Source organism: Solanum pennellii, chromosome 5, assembly GCF_001406875.1.
Source record: "Solanum pennellii chromosome 5, SPENNV200".
Classification (NCBI taxonomy): Eukaryota; Viridiplantae; Streptophyta; class Magnoliopsida; order Solanales; family Solanaceae; genus Solanum; species Solanum pennellii.
In genome coordinates, this window is record NC_028641.1 from 61,477,336 (window position 1) to 61,485,463 (window position 8,128).

The 8,128-nt window shown below is 34.0% G+C and overlaps 1 long non-coding RNA gene across 1 annotated transcript; it reads left to right on the forward strand.

The window, feature by feature from the left end:
- The first annotated feature begins 201 nt into the window (after positions 1-201).
- Positions 202-3,525, forward strand: LOC107018946. Its single transcript, XR_001456708.2, has 2 exons — positions 202-1,136; positions 3,181-3,525. It is a non-coding gene; the product is annotated as an uncharacterized LOC107018946 (long non-coding RNA).
- Positions 3,526-8,128: the final 4,603 nt, after the last annotated feature.

Sequence of the window (8,128 nt, forward strand, 5' to 3'; positions counted from 1 at the left end):
TTATTTAGTTCGTTAAGTTTCAGAAGATCGTAAATTGGTTATATTAATTCGTCTTACTCTTTTTATTTATTTAAACCAAAATCCCAATAGCTTCAGCCATCCAAGCCCATTTCACCAAATTAATTCCCAGCCCAATTAATGTTTTTTGTAGCAACCCAGTTCCCCATAACCCCTAACCCATCAAAACTCCAGCCTTTTTGTCCCTAATACTCAATCCATTTTTTCCTTCCCCAAAAGAATTCAGTCTTCCCTGATGTACGCAACATTTCCCCACGCCTGCTCCATCCGTTTTCCTCACGGCGTGGGGAAAAACAACGGTCCCCAAAAAGCATGTCACCAGCAGCAAATGCGACGACAACGGTTCCAGCAGCAGACGCGTGAACAGTGTACCCATCTCGTCTCCTTCGATGTCTTTTCAAACTCGATCCTTTCTCCTTTTTGTGCTTGTACGAGCCCAACAACAGCTCCAGGCACGCGAGAATCGTCCTTGGGACGACAAGATTGCGCCATGTCACCATTCCAAGGATGATGGAACCATCTCAACCATCTATCCCCTTTCTCCTTTTCTAGAATAGAGCAACAAGCCTCAGAAAAAGTTGTTTATCCCAAATTGGTGCAAGGGACAAGTTTTCAAATTTTTAAATAACCCATGGTTTTGGTCGATTCTTCCCTCACCTCTTCCTTTCGGAAAACCCTAATCGTCCTCTATATATCTCTTCCTATTCACTGTTTGAGGGGAGTTAGGGGGGATTTTTATTTTTTAGGCAGAGAATTTTTTTTTAGTTTAAAAAAAGGGCGAGCAATTTTTTTCTTTGGAATTGAACTCCTTCAAGTTGGTTTACAACTAGCAGGAGGACACTGAGACAGACGGAACTTGGGAAAAGGAGTTTGATTTTTCTAGTTGAAATTTTTGTTGGGAAATCCCTTGATCAGGAACGTCAAGAGCAGCTAAGAAAATAGTATAGAAACATGATAAGACATTCGAAACAGAGGTATGTTCTAGTTTTCTGCCGAGATATAACGCATTCCTTCTAGTTGCGTTGTGTCCTCTCAAACCCCGTTTGAAGTCGAGCTTTGTGGTTGGAAGATTGTGTTTGTTTGGCTCGCTCTATCTCCAGCTCGCGGCACTCAAAAAGGTAAAACATCCCTCCGTTTCATTTTTTCTCGCCTCTGTCTTAGTCTCACAATAATGGTTTACTGTTGAAGAGTTTGTTACATAGTTTGTCTCTGTTTATATCCATTATTTTGTTAACCTAATATGTATTGTTTTCTTGGCCTTTTTGACCAAATAGAGATAGTGTTTGTGTTGAAGTATCGTGAAACCTTGCTTAATGTTGCTGTCTCTCTATTTCACTTGGCTTTAAGTTAATGTCGTACTGTAAATTTTATGTCTTCTTTTAACTAAGATGTATTTAATAGAAGACTGGTTTGATTTAAGAAATTAAGTTCTATAATGCGTTTCTTCCTGTTATTTTTTTCTTTTCTTTCAATAATTTTTTGTTTAATCTTGGTCAGATTCTCGCCTTGATCATTTTGGATTCCCTTCCAAGTTTTTTTGTGGTTAATAGACTATGTCAAAGTGATTTGTAGCATGTTATTTCTTTGTTCGTTTTTCGTTTAAGTTTTCTTGAATCATGAAGGATGACTTCTCGATTTTGTTTCAACGCGGTACCTCCATGATCTTACATCTCATTGTTAATCTAAACATTAATCTAAACATTTTGTAGTTCACTTGAGTTTTAAGTTCCTACTTATGTCATTTTTTTTTTAGTTTTTGCAGTTCATCCTTGTTAATGTTTTTAAGTCGTTTGGCTTCTCAAATTATATTGCTTTTCCGAAAAAATGTCTTCGTTGATTTCAATATTTTATTAAAATTATTTCTTTTTTTTCTCTTTGAGCTTTCATTCTTCCTTTAATGCCATTTGTTGATATTTTGTAAATTATTCTAGTTACATATCTTCCTAGAGAGTCGCCTCATAATTGATCTTCACCAAAAGAGGAGATTCTAGAAGGATAAATACTAAAGACTAATAAACTAGCTCAACTAGGCAATCTAAGTATTTTACATTCCGATGTAACAGCACATAATATGGCTCCTACTGTTAGTACCAGTAATTAAGTTATTGATTTCTAATCTCCTAATGAGCACCCTTTACAAAGAGGTGCTAGCTCTCTAATTGTATTGGTACCTTAGTATGAAGAAAAAAATGTCTCTTTTTTTAAAAAAAAATATGTTTTACACAAAAGCAAGTTTTTAATGTGCAGGTATTTTATTTAGTTTAAATTACTGGTGCTTTCCTTATTATTATTCAATAATATAACTTTGTTGTAAAAATGCCAAACTACTTTGTCTCATTTAATGGGTTTACATATATGTGTTTCTGCACGATCTGACTGTCCACAACATTTATTAGCATTTATATTATACAATATCGTTGCTAAAATTCTCAATTGTTATTTTATTAGTTGTAGTTGTTTCTCATTTACTATAGTTTTCTTTCTTTCTTCCCTTATTATTCGAGATGTGTAATAGATTGTAGTCTTTAAGCTTTCATCCTTTGTTTAGTCCTAAATACATGCCTTTGTAGTTGAAAATGATGTTTAAATTAGTTGTAAGTATTGACGTCTGTGATTGCTCTATTCCTTTAGTTAAAGTCATGAAATTGTTTAACATCTCTCTTTTAACAATGTCTGATTTGTTTCGAGCCAGTAACATCATTTTGTTAATTGGGTATACTATTTTGTTCATGGGTTTAAATGCTCAAGTTTATTCATTAATAAATGGGGTATTATTGTCTTTGCATATTTTCCTATTGCATTTTTTAAAAGAAGACTTAATCACATTAGCTTCAATAGCTCACTCTATTCTTCTTGCCGATAATTGTTTCCTCATTAAAATTTATGTCTAAATAATTATTTCTAAATCTACTACCTCTAGTCACTATTGGCCTCATTGTTTAGTTATCGCTACTATTTGATATTTTATCTTATTATGTGAAGTTAGTTTAATGTAAGCGAAAATTCATTAAATATTGCATGTTTTACTTTTCAGAACTTGGAGGTACACTAGTCACACGTTATTATTATTTTTATTTTTGGGTGTTGGTTGCGTTATATAGAATCAAAGTATACTATGTTATTGATCGCTATTTTATTTCATTCTCTTCTATGTTTGAACAGTCCCTCCCAAATCTCTGGAGACTCTTTCCCTCACATTTCGGAAGAATCAAAGACTTATACTTCCATCCATCGAGTCAATCCACGTATTCAACGTACAGGTCCCGAAGCGGAAGAAGTTGAAGAGATTAGGCCTCAAAGCACCAAATTCATTTGAAAGATTGTATTTCGAGCATAATCCCTTGTCGTCTTTTTTTATTTTATTTTATTTATTGATTATTGTAAGATTAGTTTAGAATAGGTACAAACACAAATTGGTCAAAAAACCCAAAAAATGTTGGTCTAAATACCGGTCCAGGAGAACATATAACCCGGATTTTGACTCAACTCTCTTTCTCTCTCTTTTTCTCTCTCCCTCTCTTATTTTCGTTTATTTATATGCTTTTATTTGTCAGTAGTTTTAAAGTTAAAAGAATCCAATTCCTTGTAAACGCCGTAAACGTTTTATCGACTTAAAATTAATTTCAAACAGATTTTAAAAGAATGAATAAAATTTCAATCCAATTCTCACTTATATAGTAAATTAATTACTTTGTTTCAAACAAATCCAAAGCGAGTTTTATCTTACAATCAAAATTATCTTTTTAGACAAACTAAGATAGCCGCACGTTAGCAGACGTCTTAGGTTCTTTCCAAAACATTCCTAAGACGTTAATAAAAATCCCCGAACCCTCCTAAAAATCTTTAATTTGATTTTCTGTTTTCAATTAAATGGAAGATAATTTTTCTTGATTTTTCTCAAAAATTAATTGGCGACTCTAAAAAAGTCATAACCCATTTAGTTCGTATCATAGTTAAACAACCATAAAAACCCCTCACAAGCTTACTTGGGCAACGTACACATGGAGTCCCATAACCCCACCCATTTAGAAGCCATAAGTGTAATTCACATGAAAAAAATAATTCATGTCCTGACATAAACAAAGTCAACCTTAACAAGAATACATATCAACCTATATGAACTATCATCCTTATTTCATAAACGAACGTAATCATAACCTCCCTTAGAGTCCACCTGTGGAATGCATAAGAAGGGTTCATAGTCCTACCTACACTAACTGAATCTTCAAGAAATCATTTGAAATACCTCTAAGTATATCCTAATGTGTAATGAGGCAGTGTCTAAAAAATTATGTGAATTGGAAGTGAAACGTCAAGGGACGACCAAGACGTTCGATGACTAGTCACATGCTTATGTGCTTATATGTGTGTGTCTTGATCATATAACGTCTTATATGATTTATAATAGTTTTTACGTGCTGTGTGTCCAGGTCCAAGAATTTAGGAGGTCAAACGTACAAGAACATCCATGACGTTAGAAAGGTTTGCCTTGATACGATCATGTGTGTCTTAGCATGTTTCGTCGAGTTTTATGTTTTCCTTTTAGATTAAATTTAAGTGGGAGGTCCTAAACTTGTATAAGATCATATTCGGGTTTGGAACGGCCGGGAAAATATCCCCAAGGACAAACCATGGGTCCTTGGGGAAGGACCCATCTTTGAGCCAAAGGTTGTCAAGACTAACCCAATAAACTAAGGTAATCGACGACCAGTAGGCTTGTCGATGCCCCGTCGTTGGTATCCGTTTGTCAATACTTAGCCTAGGGAGCTTAATCTCCCAATGGACAGTCTCTTAAACAAATGATTACCAGCCAGGACGGTCTGTGTGTGGATAAAAGGTTCGTCGATCGGCAAGCATCGATGGTTTTTGTACCTACGCAACTTTATTATAAAATACAAGGATGAATTTTACGTCCAAATAAGAGTTTGGATGGTTCCCTAAGGGTTTTATCGGTATTTTAAGAGGGTTTATAAGTCCTAATTTCCTAGAGAAAGTCATTATTTTACAATCAAAATCCCAATTCTATAAGAATATCTCTAGAACTCCATTGGAGTTAAAACTTTAGAAAGAGAATGTATTGGAGGTTTTATTGGTAATTCTTCATAAATTTTTTGGTTTAACTTCATTCAGGTATGATTTTTTATTCTGAAACTCCAATTATGAAGGAGTCCAAAATTAAAAGAGATTTCTATGTTTTTCAATGTTGAACTTGCCCAATTTTATGATCTATCAATGGGTTCTTGCATTAAAAGTTTAAAATTGTTGTATATCGATTTAACTGTTGTTAACTAGATAATTTTAACGTACTTAACCTATTAACCCATATAATTCATGAACCCTAGTTTTGGACTACTTTATGGTTGACTTGATATGGTCTTGATTCTTATGAATTCTTTTGTAGTTTTCTATGAGCTATTGAATGATGTAAGAATTGTATTCATGATGTATAGGCTATATTAGATTTATAAATCTATATTGAATTGACCTGGATTCATTGAGTATTATGGTTTTTGTATTAAATTGATGATCATGACCATGGGTAAGGGCCTTTTTGGTATTGTAATGGATTATTTATCTATTGGTTAAAGTAGTGAGAATGTATTGGTGTTACGCTGACCTTATTATCTTTATTTTATGTAATGTAACTCTTTAATTATATTGTTATATGTATGGTCCACTTATTTTTGCGATGCTATGTGCTTTACTTATGAATAATGTGCCCTATTCGGCGTTACTTTATGTATTTTGATGATCATAGTTTTGTCGGCACTACTTGATGTATTATGATGAGTTGTGTAGTTGATATATGTGAAGTATGATCATATCTATCTAAATGTGAGTAATGTGAATGTATGTGTTCGTCTATTGATGTTTTTTGCTGATCATGTTAGACTATGACTATGTCCTTATGTGTGTAGTCTTGGAGTTGATGCACGATTCTTCCTACTTGATTTTATGAGAGGGTGATAGTGATATTTATGAAATTATAGTATTCTATAGGGTGACTTATAGATCATGGTTATTCCTATTTGCTCCTAGAATGATCTGTTATATGTTGTAAAGTGAAGTATGTGTGTTTCTTGTGTGTAGACGTGTGTCCCTTACTTGATACATGTATGAATTTAAATATTATACGTTTTTACATAGGATGCTAATGTATCTTAGTCTTGTATGTATGAATTACATGAGATCTTGAATGTTTCTAAGAAGGTCGTTTATGTGGAATCTTCAACCTAGGGGTAAGGTTATGATCATTAAAGTAGAAATCTGTAATGGCATACTTTTTGAATTCATGGTGGACTAAAGGTTGGTTTTCTGGAACGGCATGAAATCATCCTCATGAAAGTCATTATGATTTCCTCTTCGCCATTGAAATTCATCCCTAGGGGGCCTCTTTTGTAGAATTTGATTGGGTTATAAACTAGATATGAAACCTCTTCATCTGATCCTTAATGTGAATTACTCTATAAGAATAAAGGCTAGCACCGAGTGAGTATGGTAAGGGAAGTAGCTCAACTTAAAGAATGAGGCTAGAGTGCAAAGAAATCCTTCATATTCCATAAACATGTGCCTACATGGATGTGTCCAAGTTCTACCATTGGCAAGTAAACACCTCCATCGGAGTAGGTTACAACTCCGGATTCCATGCTTTTCTACCATGGTCTATGTCGATCAATGCCTTTTCTCATTATATTATATACCTACTAGTATTGGAGAAGTTCTATGAAGTTTAGGTGGTTTTATTGGATACTATCTAGACATTGCACAATAGGATTTTAAGATATTAGTGAGTGAGTCCCTCGGTCTTCTCCAATACTATTAATTGAATGTCCTTATGTGATAAATGTCTATTAATTGAACTAATTTATGTGATGACTTATGTTGGGAAGCACGTTAAATGAATAAGTTCTTACCTAGAGTGGTTAAAGGTTGTCTAGTTATGTTTTGAAGGGGGAATAGGAATGATCACTTCATATTCTACCTAGATAAGTCTTAAGAATGACTCTAGTTAGGAAAGTTGGTTGATTAAGTAGACATGATCCAAACATCGGTAGTCTTAATGATTATTTAGGTAATCTTGAAGAGGTTAAGTATGGACATTCTCTTCTTTATTTACTTGAGTAAGTCTTTTGATAACCTTTAGAAAACAGAATGTCATATTATATGTACATTATTATATGAAGTGAGAATGATCTTATCCTAGGTACTCTAAAGGATATCTTAAGTGAGCATGAATGGATTGTATGGGCGGTCGCTTCACAACTCACTCAAGTGAACCTCAGAATAACCTTTTTGTAGGAGAATCTGATGCGTATGCTGTCACGACCAAAATCTAGACCCCCGACGAGACTGGCGTCGTTGACCTTTTAACGGTCACAGACAAGCCTACTTACGTCATTCTTACTTATTCTAGGTTATTTTTAGCAAAAAATTTGAACTTTTTCTTTTCTTATTTCATGTTAAACATTTTAAACTTAACACCATAGGCTTTCAAAAAACAACCATCTAATATAGAGATAATCAAATGAAAGAAACAGATCATAGTTGCATTAAACGTATTCTTGCCAAAAAGGCACCATTACAAAGTCTTAATAGAAGTGGAAAGAAACACCAGTGGAACATGTTCAACTAGCTATATACTACATATAAGCTAGATATAACGGTAGACATCCTCGAAAACATAAGGACCTACCAAGTTTGGATAAAAGCTCCACGTCTGGATAGCTGCAACATCAACCTGTAAGGTCTAGCGTCCAGTTGTGCTTGCACCGAAAATTATAGAATTGTATGTGATAAGTACACACTTGTGCTGAGTATGGGTATATGGAAGAACACACCAAGGACATGCGTGAGTAAGAACAACTCTTTCCTAAAAACAAGATTACGGAAAGTCAAGTCAGTGAACTTGCTAAAATGGGATTAGGAAAGTTAGTGATCTTTCAAATTTTGGTTTAGGAAAGTCATGCCATGAGAGTAACATGCATCATCATACTTTTCATATGGCACACACCATATAACATCTTACACATAGCACATAACATATTGCATATAACATATAAAATCTTTCATATCATTCATTCAAATGCCATTAGACCTTAGAATCATAGAC